The sequence below is a fragment of the Juglans regia genome, chromosome 7 (genome assembly GCF_001411555.2).
Source record: "Juglans regia cultivar Chandler chromosome 7, Walnut 2.0, whole genome shotgun sequence".
Classification (NCBI taxonomy): Eukaryota; Viridiplantae; Streptophyta; class Magnoliopsida; order Fagales; family Juglandaceae; genus Juglans; species Juglans regia.
In genome coordinates, this window is record NC_049907.1 from 39,181,593 (window position 1) to 39,195,090 (window position 13,498).

Sequence of the window (13,498 nt, forward strand, 5' to 3'; positions counted from 1 at the left end):
AAGTTTTTAGAAAATAATATTTTTTTTTAAAACATTTGGCTCTAACGTTTTTTTTTTTTTTCTATTCTTTGAGTTTTTGAGAAAAGCCATAAATGGTGACCTCTTTGGTAACTGATGCATGTTTACGGAAAAATCTTTTCAAGCGGCAAACAATTTAGTATATATTAAAATCGGATGCTTTTATGTTTGTTGCCGTTTGGTTTGTTTAAAACGTACATGTCATTAATTCTTTGGTATTAAGTTTACGTTCAGTGCATTTAGATGCATGGAAAAACTTTTCCAAACGGTTTATATTTACATCGGCTGCCTCTGTTTTTGTTACCGTTAGCTTTCTTTAGAAACGTATGGTATTAATTTGGGTTTTAGTGCCGTAAATGAAAGTTTTAATGTTGAGATGTGATTTTATTACGAGGAAATTTGGATGCATATATTATTATTACTTCAAGCTGACGTATTATTGCCAAGTCAACTATATATGGAGTTGAATTGCTTTGGCTTTAATAGAGAAGCAAATTTGTTGAGAGATTTATTTCCTTGTGAAAAAATCAATTAATTTATTGTGATAGTACTACTATAATTGATAGAGTACAAAACCGTTATTATAATAGTAAATTTAGATCATTTAGAAGAAAAATACAGTACTGTGAGATTTCTTTACTGATGGTGTTATTAATGTGGATCCACTATACAAAACTTTGACAAGAGAAATGATCTGAAATACATCGAGGGGAATGAGATTAAAACCCATAATTCAAGAGCCATGTATGAGGATACCCAACCCGGGGACCAGAGATCCTGAGAACTGGGTTCAATGGAAAAAACGAATCATATGATGGTCGTAAGAAATGCACTATTGTTTTTATTTCTCATTCCTATGATGTGAGTGCATTTATCCTGTAATGTTGTGGAGGATGAGTTTTTGAAAGAAACTCTTAATGAAATTCTGTAGCTCTTATGAGTAGGGTGTAAGAATTACAGGAACACATTTGACAGATTTCACCTATATGAGTGTGAGAGTGGGGCCGCTCTCTATGAGATTTGAGTTTATTCTCAAATACACTCATGAAACCGGGATGAGCACAAGGACGTAATGTGCTGGCTAATAAAGCTTATGTCAACACCTGAATTTTTATGTGTGAGTAATAATTCTTTATTTCCCCTAAGCAGTCATAGTTCAAGTCTGAGACCACTACTGACTCTGGAGTAAAGGTTGTTATTTCACTAAGTGAGGGTTCAATGCAGAGTACACCTTCATGATGCATAATAATTCTTCTTCATTGGAAGTATTTCTCTCATATTATTATTTATATTATTTTTAAAAAATAGTGAGGGAAAGGTTAGTATTTTTTAATAATATATATTTATCTCTTACTGTTGCTTGACTTTTCCTTTTAGTCTTTTACGTTATGTTTAATGGGGGCTGGTCATTAAATTGCCGTTGGGGAGAGTTTTGGTCTTTAAGTGTTCAAAACCGTTTTTTTTTTTTTTTTTATCTCAAGTGGTTTTATGCCTTAGACGTTTGAAGATTAATTTCATTAACGTTCTGAAGGTTTTATTTCTTTTAATTTCAGTTGCCGTTTGGTATCTTTATTATTGACGTTGGTGGGCTGCTTGTGTTTTATTTTTGTTGTTTTTTGCCTGTTAGTCCTTTAACCTCCTTGGACGTTTATGGTCTATTTATGTATATATTTGGGTAGTCTTACGGGGTGTACATGTGTGAAATATTTGACAAAAAAGTGTGATAAACAAAAATATACTTAGTGGGTATATATTTTTGAGAGATTTTTCAGATAAAAGAAATGTGTTATTTGAGAGGAGCTTTGGGCTCAACCACTTATGCAGAGTAGGCTTAAGTCATACGACGATCAGTTGGGCTGTTGTATCCTGGAGGAGTCAAGTCAAGAAGATTTCTGCTACACCGGTTAATTTGAGACTTTGTACACTGCAGAGGGCTTGAATCTCCTTAAAGAGAGCGATATTTCCCTCAGTCCAAACTGGCTTCGTCTTAATTTTTATTTTAATTGTAATTTTTATTATATTATTGTGAATTTAACCAACATTTAACACATTTAATTTATAATCAAATATTCTTAACTTGATACGACATTAACATCGACACGTTCCGAAAACACAAATTACAACCGAACGAGCAGTTCAGCAACTAGGAACGAGCAATGGAAGAACGAGCCAACTTTCATCGCGCTGAGGGACTGCGATTTACCGATTTGTTGGGCTTACGGAATTGGATGGGATTCGCAAGTGTAGAGACACTCAAATTCCCTAGTGTAAAATTCGCAAGTAACTATAACGTAATAGGCAGTTGAATTGCAATAAAAAAAAAAAAAAAGAGAGAGAGTAGTTGAATTAAATTTGTTTTTTAATTATTATTCCTTATTTTAATTTTTGTCATTATATATTCTAAATAATTTTTATTGAAATGGGATTGATTTATGAAACTTTTAAAATATCTTATATTAATCAATGTATTTAAACATAATAAAAAAAAAGTAACGAATTTTTGTTTATGATTGATAAGACAAAGCACATCATTATATGTCAATTGATCAACGCCCTCTAAGATATACCAGGGTGTTTTCTTTAAGTAAAACCAGCATTTATTTATTTATTCATCAGTTTTTCTATTTACAAGTCACATTCTTTATTAAATACATTATCTATATCAACTTATAAATAAAATTGTTATTTATTTGTTTGTTTTGAAAAGCAAAGCCATACCTTTCTCAACCTTAAAATGTACCGTCATAGATCTCATACCCAACCCTCACTTGTGAAATGTTATATTTATTTTTATTGATAAACAAAATTTTATTGAGTGTCAAATAGAATTGAGTATTAAATAGATTATGGTTCAAATATATGGAACATATACAAAAATATCGCCTATGCAAGCAAGTTTAGCGATACAAGAAAATCATGAAAAGACATGCCATTAAAGTCAATGACAATTGACCAATAAAGTAAAATAGTGAAAAAAAAACTTGTTATCTTATCCATTGACCATTCTCAATCTTTCAAATCTTCTTGCATTCCTTTATCTCTAAATACACTATCATAGGCAAATTGAGACCATCTTCCACATTGTAGCAATAAGAGGATTGCCCCGGATGCCTCGCCAAAAAGCTATAAAATGTTATTGACCGTCATTGTCGGCATTAGGCTTTGCCTTTGAACCGTAATAACCCAGCAGCGCCCACTTATCCAAATCTCAAGTGAAAATGTGTGTGTGAGAGAGAGAGAGAGAGAGAGAGAGAGACCTAATTTTAAAGAAATTGAGTAATTTACTCTTTTTCACATATAAGTGGTACAACTATCATCAACAGTATCAGTAAGTTAATTACAAAAACAATGATGCTGGGTATTATACAGGGATTTTTTCACAGCATTACAAAGGGAGGAGGAAAAAAAGTTGAATACACGAGTTTTCAAAGAATATATATTTCCAGAAAATATTTGGTAGAGACCAAACAGCTCGTTTGGGGCCTTTGCCCCCAAAAACTTTCACCCTAAAACAACCAAATCCAGGAAGCAATAAAACAAAAGCCATTCAAAATGGAACAAAGCACTCTTTTGTGGCCATCTGATGTTATTAGAAATATTAGTGTGGCTCAGTAGGATTGACTCTGTTTCTCCGGGACTTCTAGTTGGGAGGCAAGAGGTTCAGAAAGCTCCCTTGAACAGGTTGACTGGCAGCCTTGGCTGACTCATCATCTGTCATATAGATGAGCCAAATTAATAACAAATGCAGAAACTGGTGGGCTATACTTAAAGCTGAAACTTAGCCAATTCAACTGATAGCACCCATATCCAAAAACCTAGCACCCTTTGACAAAAACTTCAACTATCCTTTCAAATTTTATATCACAAACAATGGTGGCATCTAAAAATTATGTGACTTCACTGTGCATTCTTGAATCTTCCTTGCCTTATTATTGTTGATATAGGCAAGCATGAATACCAAAGTCTACAAAATTGCAGAAAGACGGGCCTACAGATATCTAAAGGTTCTATCATTCATGCGAATTTGCAAAAGCATTTTGGTTCTTGCACAAAATCATAAACTCGATGGCATAATAAGAAATTGAAAAAAAAAAAAACAGCTGGGAAATTTCTGAAAAGCTTACCAAAGAGGGACTTGATGGAGGGCCTCTTAGTTTTAGTGCTCTTCTTCTTTAATTCGGCTGTAAATATGAATGCATGAGAAATGGTCACATAAAAGATCACTGCCAAGGACAATTGTTGCACTAGATGAAGTAATGTTCCAAAAAGACATCGTATGCACATATAGAGTAGTTATAACCTTATAATAATTGCAACCTCTGTTTTATATGTTATAATGATCACCTACCTCATTGTATAAACGTCACACTTTTTTGTTTTGATACAACTTAGGGCATCAGGTGTGGTAAGTACAAAAATGAAAACTCCCACTCAGGCCACAATCCACAACAGATATTGCCACCACTTGAGGAATTGCCTTGAAAAGGGGTTAAAACAAGTAACCATTGTTTGAATAAAGCTCACAATAAAATAAAGAGGCAGGTTGACTAAGAATATTCAAAAATAGCTTTTCCTTTACCCACATATAGTCAGAAAACAGTGTACAATTTAAAACAACTCAGCTTAGCCGTAGAGCCCTGTTCCCAATATATTGGGTCGGTTGCATAAATTCCAAATGCTGAAAAACAGAGGGTCGTGATAAGTTAACCAGACAGCACATTAAACTATGGGCAGATCTAGGGCTGAACAAAAATCTGAAAATCCAACTCCTTACCGGCTCCACTCTGACTCCAATAAGTCGGAGTTTTTTTAACCAAAAAAAGTCAGAATCAGAATCGGAGGTGGCGATGTACCGACTCCGACTCCTATATTATACATATTTTATAAAAATATATGTATATTTTATATATTAATCATATATATTTTATATAACTATAACTTATATTGTTAATTAAATTCAATAATATACTAGTATGAGCAAATTATTATAAAATAATGTGCTTATAATATAATATAAATAGAATAAATTGAGTAATAATAGTTTAGTATATGTAAACACTATACTATTAACTATTACTACCATGTAACACTAATGTATAATAACATGTAATACTAATATATAATAATTTAAGTATAATAACATGTACTAGTAATGTATAATAATCAATGTATAATAATATGTAATACTAATGTATAAACATTAACATATAATAACATATAATACTAATGTATAATAACATTAATTTGTGCAATGACTTATTTTTTCAGTTTTGGTTATGTTTTAATAAAATTGAAATAGAAAAAGTATTTTCAAAAAAACTGAAATCTAGAAGCCCAAATCCGATTAGTGAGAGCACAAGATTGTCAAATTAAAATTTCAAATGGGCTAAGAAAAAAAACCCAATAAAAAAGTCCAAATCCGACTCCGCTCCAACAAGTCGGATCGGAGGCTATGTGAATCGGAGTCGGAGTTGGAGGTCAAATCCGACCTCCAACAAAGTCGGAGTCGGAGGTAGGGCACTCCAACTTCGACATTGTCGGTGCTCAACCCTAGGTAGATCCACAATAGAGTGATTCCTCAAAACTATGTCTACATCATAAATTATACAAACGGCAAAATGGACCGAACATAGATATAAAAAAAAGCACTAGGTGCTTTTAAAGTTACCAAGGCAAACAACAAATAAAGAAGCTCAACTAAAAATATTAAAGTAGACATCCATTGAGAAAGGAAGGTACATACCAATCCCAGGTAACTGGTGATCATTTACAATCTCAAAGTTCTTGTATGTATAACCAACAAAGTTAACATCCTTAGATGACAGCATCTACAGCATAGGAGAAAACAGCAACATAAATATTGTCAATCAATACCACCCTCTTTCAGTAAGAAATTTAAACTGTGTGATTCTTAGATCACACGGTAAATGGCTAATATGTAATGCTAGCATAGTATCAATAAAAGGGACCTAAAAAAGCATCAGCAAACAAAAAGGAAACTTCTCGTCAGATTTTAAGATTAATTGAATATGAGAAAAATAAAAGTTTGCAGACCCAAGCCACCAAGGAGAAGCAAAACACTTAACGATTCACTTTCTCCCTAAAAAGACCATAGTGGAAACTACATTTCTATGAACATACTAATTAAAATATTATTTTTCTGGACACGCTAAATAGAATCACTCTGAAGATGCTTCATTAATAGAAGAAAACTACTAATAAACTATATCTAGCAAAATAGAAGTTTTTTTTTATAAGTATAATAGAAGAAAAATTAATCATGTGCCCTATTACTCCAAATGAGCTCATTGCATAGTAACCAAAATAGATTCCTTTTTTCATTAGTAATTAACTGCATTCTAAAAGTACCTGATGCTGTATCTATAGAAGAAACTCAACTGTACAACTATAAATAATATAAATAAACCAAATTCGAGTTGAAAAAATGCAAACTGAGCAATGGTTCAATTATCAGTGAGTAATTATCAACAGCTAAAACAGCAATATGTTTATAGGAAAAACACAGTACCAACAATTCTCGTAGTCAATATTATAAATACACAAAACTACAAACAGGACTTTGTTCGAAGAGTGTACTGTATACTGAGATACTAGCCAAGCTGAGGATAGAACAGTCACCAGGTACTTGGGCTAAGACTTTGAATTGGTTAATAAAATTTTCCGACTACCTACTGAGAAAAAGGGACCCTGGCTTAGCTGTGAAACAGCTCAAGCAGAAAAAGCATATATGTGGGATACTAGTGAAGATACTACCATACCAAATCTTTAGGCTTGGAATGCATCAACTCAAATTATGTATACCAACCTTTCTCCATGGACCTGCTTTTGATGAAGTTTGAATTTCCTTATCAGCCTACAGAATCAACGATGAATCATGAGAAAGAACATAAACATTATATCTATGTATTCTCATACAATTAAGAAATGAAAAAAAAAATACAAACTAATTTACCTCTTCAAACTTCTCAAAGTTTTGAGTATCCAACTCATCATTGACCTCAGGAATAAATGCTGCTTTCATTTGATACAATTTGTCCCATTCGATGCCTTTGAACCATGGATGAGACTAAAAAGAACCAGGTCAACAAGTCAATTAGTTAATTAGCAATTCTAAGTTAAAATGCAAACCAATATAACAGAACACATCATACAACACCTTTATTTCATCTGCGCCTTTTGTTCCAAGTCTCTGGTCTACATTACATAACATTTTACTAATAAGATCCTTTGCTTTTGGAGACAGGTTTGCTTCTTCTGGAAATTTCAAATGAGTTCTCCAATTAACTATCTGCATAATTGATAAAGAGGAACCATGTTCCATCATAAATGACAAAGATAAGAAAGGCCATGGAAAAGAAAACCAAGCAGATGTAAGCCCCCAGAAAAAAGTATGTGGGATTAAATTTTATAGTAGTCCAAGGTCATTGTAGGTATGAGGTAACAAAAGGCAGAAAGGAAATTGCATTAAAGTTCCCAGGAGTAAGAAAATTTGGCTTCAACCAAGAAAAAGCACAAATCTAAGATATAAAAGAGAGAATTTAAACTAAGTCACATAATAGTTTTACAAATGGCAGATATCCAATAGATGTATCTCAGAAATGAGTTGTCTTGATCGAATCTCTTTAGAAAGAAATTTTAGAAATAGATAGCATATTACAGTAAAGGTCTTAAATAAAGGTTGATTGATATTTGGACACTCAAGTCACATAATTTTCAAAACAAACTGTCAAGCACCAAAATGTTGATTTGTAAAGATGGACAAAGAAACTTAATTTTGGAGACCCTTCTAAACAATATGGAAACTAATAAACTGGGGGTGAAAGAATCCCTACTACAAACTTTTATTCATTATGATGCCTATTTCATACACACTGCCACATAAAAACAAAAACAAAAAAAAAATTAACTCTATATGAGCACCATTGCATTGCAGAGTATGTATGCAACATGGTTGCAGAATATACGACGAGCAAATGGTAAGTTGCGACCATGATAGGCAACCCTCACACACTTAATGCGAACAGGATCTCATGTGCACAATTAAGCATATTTTCAAAGTACAAATTGAAGAGTTCAATTTGCAGTCTATAGATTTTATGTTTATATGTAATCGAAGATTTTAAAAAAAATGCAAAAGGCATTGCCCAAGTACACAGGTAGTATATACAAGAGGGACATCTCATTACAAATAGGCAAAGCAGTTAATACAAATTGTCATCTTAAATCTTTTAGGAACACTCAGCTCTAGATACTCAACATAAAAATAATAATAAAAATATTCCATGATACTCTATTAGCTAGAAAGATTAACTGTGCAAGAAATCTCTAAAAGGTTTAAGGAATAAATACATTTTTAAAAACTTGTGATTGAGGAATTAAAAATGAAAAAAGAACCGTAATTGAAGAAAATGCATTTTATTATAATTATGCATACAGTGGTCCAACTCCAGGAGAGACACAAGAGCAGTAGGAAAAAGAAAAGGAAATAAAGATAAGCATGCCCTGCTTGAAAAATGTTCTAAAAAATCATATGAAGAAAAGAAAAGAACCAATATTCTTGAAGTTACCTTCCTACAGGTTGACATAGGTTCATCAGAGTAAAAGGGTGGATATCCCACAAGCATTTCATACATAATAGCACCAAGAGACCACCTGGATATGAATCAAAAGGATCTCACTAGCATGCATTGTAGAAAAGATGGATAAAAAAAAAGATCCAAATACCAACCAATCACATTCCATCCCATATCCTTTCTTCAGCAAAACTTCTGGGGCAATATAATCAGGCGTTCCAACAGTTGAATAAGCCTGCAACATTGAAATATCGAAAAAATTTAACAACATAACCATGTATGTTACCATGAGATTCTAAAAAAAAAATCCTACATGAAAAAACATGAAGATAGACCCTTCACACAAATGAAGAAAAGGCACGTTGAACAACAGTCTTGTCTCTATTGATGCATGTGATGTGAAACTTACAAGCATCCTCCTGTTCCTCTGCCAATGTTGAAGTTGCTCCTGTTGTGTGCGTTTTGGTACCACAGGGCCAGGGCGTCCATCACTCTGAAGAGCCCCACTAAGGTTGTTTCCAAGAGAAAAATCCTTCTCTTGGAGATTACTGCAGTCTAGTGGTTTACATAATCCAAAATCTGATAATTTCATGTGACCATTTCTATCAAGGAGCAAATTATCTGGCTTGATATCTCTGTAATATGTAAACATGGAATTTGTTATATGAAACAAGAAGATAATAGCAGAAATAACATACTGATAGCCTCTCATCACACATGTCAAAGTACCTATGAATGTAATTATGTTTATGGATGGACTCAATGGCTAGGACCGTTTCCGCAACATAAAATCTGGCCTCATCTTCTGTCAGTATATCCTTGCGCATTAATAAAGTCATCATATCTCCACCGGGAAGATATTCCATGATGAGGTATAAATACTCCTCATCTTGGAATGAACAATAAAGCTTGACGATGCAATTGCTATCAACCTCGGCAAGTAGATTCCTCTCAGCTTTCACATGTTCAACCTGAATAAATTTAAACAAAAAAAAAAAATAGAAGATTCAACTATGAACATAAACTTAATAAAATTTTCTGTCAGGCTTAGTAAAATATATACTTGTCCCCTGCGAAGCATCTCTGATTTTTTAAGCTTCTTCATAGCATATACATGACCAGTTGACTTCTCCCTACAGATTCTAACCTGCACCATAACATAAAAATTAGTAATGGAAAACAAATCGATCTAAGAACATCACTAAGAAACAAACACCAAAGATGCACCTCACAGAAAAGGTTAGTTATATGGCCAGTATCAGTAAGGCCATCACTAACTAAAAGCTCCAACTTAGCCAGCAGCACATCCTTCTTACTCATTGCCTAAACAGAAAATCTACAGCAGAAAAATGTGGCCTACCATATAAGAAATAAAATTGATGCAGGCATACTTCATTATACATTTGTAAAAACCCATTTCAATTATGAAGGCTTTTTTTTTTTTTTTTGATAGGTAAACGATTATATTATATTAATACGAATAGGCAAAGCCAAGTACATAGGTGGTATACAAGAGATTACACCTATTTTGGGGGACAAAATAGAAATAAAAAATAAATAAAAAAATAAAAAGCATGAAAATTGAGGCCATTGAAATCTACAGCTTTGGCCCGAAGAAAGAGTTATAATAAACAGTAATCTAATCTCCTCCAAAGAGTGCTCCCTGTATTCGAACGTCCAGTCATTTCATTCCTGCCAAATACACCATAGAATACAGATAGGGATCATCTTCCACACAGCTGAGATTTGTGGTAGGCTTTTTCAGGTGATATTTGTAGTAGGATTCCATTCATTTTCTTTTCACTGTATTTTTTGACGCTATCTAGTACCATGTAAACATTTCTAGAAAAGCTAGAGAACTTACTTCAGCCCTTATAGATCCTAAAAATTTGTTGTTCATAGTTATTCAATCTTTTGGGGCACGAAGTAGCCCATGTAGACATTGTCTTAATGGACATAAATCAAGTGAACAATTTTAGGAGTACTAAAATTGTAGAAGTGAGGGTTTCTGTTGTCATTTGATTATTTTGTTCCTAATTTCCATCTTCCCCTCCCTCCAGATTATTTCTCCTCTCTTTCCTAAAAGTAAAACCAAGCCCACTCAGGTTACCTCAACCCACCAGGAACATCATAACTCCAAAGCATGACACCATTATACGTAAAGAATCCCAATCTCTAGGCCTCCTTCTAGCATATAGCCCCACCATGAGCGTTAGATAGATGCAAAATATAGAGGGAAACATAGACGAAGAAAATTTACTTGCAACTTCCACTTCTACAAGCTGCAAAATGCAAAATGCAAAATGCCATTTCAATGTATTCTATTATGTTTATTGTTTTTCTAAACTACCAAAGGTAAAGGCTTGACAAAAACAATAGCATTATAACGGCAAAAAGAAATATGAACGGTCACTTGTATGCAAATGGATTAGAATCAATGCAGAAGTATGTCAAAGCAAAAAAGTTATACCTCTCCAAATGCACCCTTGCCTATCATTGTCAATGGCACAAAATCGTCAGCACCCATCTTATGCCTTTGAAGGCGCATGTATTCAGTTTCCTTCTTCTCCAAATACTTTAGCAGGTTGTTCTGCTCTTCCTCAGAGACCTCAGCATCAGCTAACTTCTTTTCAAGTATATTGCGTCTGAATGGAATTCAAGTATATTTATGCCAACATTCAGGGTTCTAAAAAACTTGATTACTTGAACAACAGAAGTGCACTTTTTCTTTACTTATTACACAATTTTTTTTTTTGTATTTTTTTGTATTTTTTAAGTTTTTTTATACATAAGTTTATCAAAAAATCTAGAACCCTGAGTGCACTTCTGTTGTAAAGTGCACTTCTGTTGTTCAAGTAAAGTGCACGTCTGTACCATATGGTGCGGCTGCCATATGTTGTCATATGTGATGTATATGCTTTGAACCCGTATATTAGTCCATGTTGGCCTTCCAAATGAATTGATATTTGATTGCTTATGTACTTATCAAATATATATATATATATATATATATATTTGATTGCTTATGTTAGCATAGAAGTCAATATCTACAATTCTTGAACTTTTTTTGTCAAGGCTTTTTGCATATATTTTGATTCAACCATGTACTACAATTTGATTATGGCTATCAAAAAAATATGGCACCATGGTATTACTTAAAAGATATTATCAAGTATCATAGATGTGTATATTTAGTAAAGCACGAGAGAATTATAATAAATACTATGCCTAAATTTTATGTAATTAATGGATTACTTGCTTTTCATGTTGCATAATACTCTAAAAATTTGAGTTGAAAAGCTAAATAGTTTACCATCTTTTTTTTAAAAAAACCTTTTTTTTACAGTAGTTGATGGATTTTTTGTTATAAACCAACTTTAAATATGTATGCTTCACTTTAATCAGGTGTGCGCTTAATGCCTAGGCAATGACGCTTGCACTTAAGTGCGCCTAGTGCTTTCACAAACACCGAGTATTCCTGACAGTATTTATAAACATATCCAATCCATCAGTAATGTAAAATTGCAATCATTGATTTATGAAAAATAATAGAAGAAGCATTGAAACCATACCGCTCCTTCCTCTCCTGCAGGCTCTTCATCTGATTCTTGTAATGGTCTTCTATATACTGCTTTGCTGCGGCAACTTTCTGCTTAGTCACATTTGAAGGTGCTTCCTCATTCGTCGGCACTTTCAACACCTCCATCCCATTCCCTACAGCTTCCTTCTTCCTTGAAGCATTTGACTTGTCTTTCGACTTAAACTTACTGAACCAAGCCCTCACCTTGTCCATTTCTTCCGTTCTACTAATTCCTCCCACCTTGTAAATCCACACTTTTAAATGCACATGTTACTTCATTTCACCAAAAATTAGTGTAAAAATCTGATCGCATATGCCATGCAGCATCGATCATCTAAACGTCGTATGCATTTGCTCTGTAATTGACAAAGAAAGCAACCAATTTCTATTTCAGAAAAATATCATTTAAAAATTAGACTGTAACAAAAAATCGCCCCCTATCCCCGAAAAACATGAAGATCTTACTTTATACAACACATACACCGAATGCAATGCTTGCTTACCGAGAAACGACAAGAAAATATGCAAAGAAATTATTAGCCACGAGAAACACAACTGAGAATCATTACAAGCTACGTGCTCAAACCCTCTTTTTAAACTTTAGTCAAATCCTCATCCTAGTTGCATTTTAAAGTTTCATCCACTTATTATTTTCCCGCATTTTGTCAGCAACCAAGCAGAGCTCCAAAACTAAAAATTAAATCAACGAACAAACTGAATTTCGAATGAGAATCTCCGAAACCAAGATTGCAGATACTTTTGCGCACAGGGAACCGAATCGGACGGTTCCGGAGGGCTCCAATCAGTGAATATCGGGGAGAGAGGGAGAGAGCATACCGTAGGGAGTGAAGGAGCAGAGCAACGGAGCGAAACCTAGTGAAAGAGATACGGACGAACTGAATAGTTCGGCGAGGAGGGAAGTGAGGAGAGGAGCACTTCGGGTTGATGACGATTGTGGAGATGCCCCATTAGCAAGCTTAAGCTGCCTCCGTAGCCTTTTTGTGTTGAAAGTTGAGACTCTCTGCTTTTTACACCCAAGACTTTTTTTTTTCCTTTCCTTTATGTGCTTTGCTGGTGTGTTCCTTTCCCTTGGTGCTTTTTTTCAAAAAATAAAAAATAAAACTCCTTAGTCCTTAGACTCCTTACCGAGTTTGAATTCTCGCGAGTTGATTTTTCGACACCTTTTTTTTAAAAAAAATATTACCTATACTTATAAGTTATACGTATTAACCTGTTAATTATTAAAATTACGAAGGTTTTAAAATTTAAAATTCATAATTTGATTTAAAAAATTGATAAAATTAAG

General features: G+C 33.6%; 1 pseudogene; it reads right to left on the reverse strand.

Annotated features, from left to right (window-relative positions):
- Positions 1-3,334: 3,334 nt before the first annotated feature.
- On the reverse strand, positions 3,335-13,238 carry LOC109007172 (annotated as a pseudogene).
- Between the last annotated feature and the right edge of the window lie 260 nt (positions 13,239-13,498).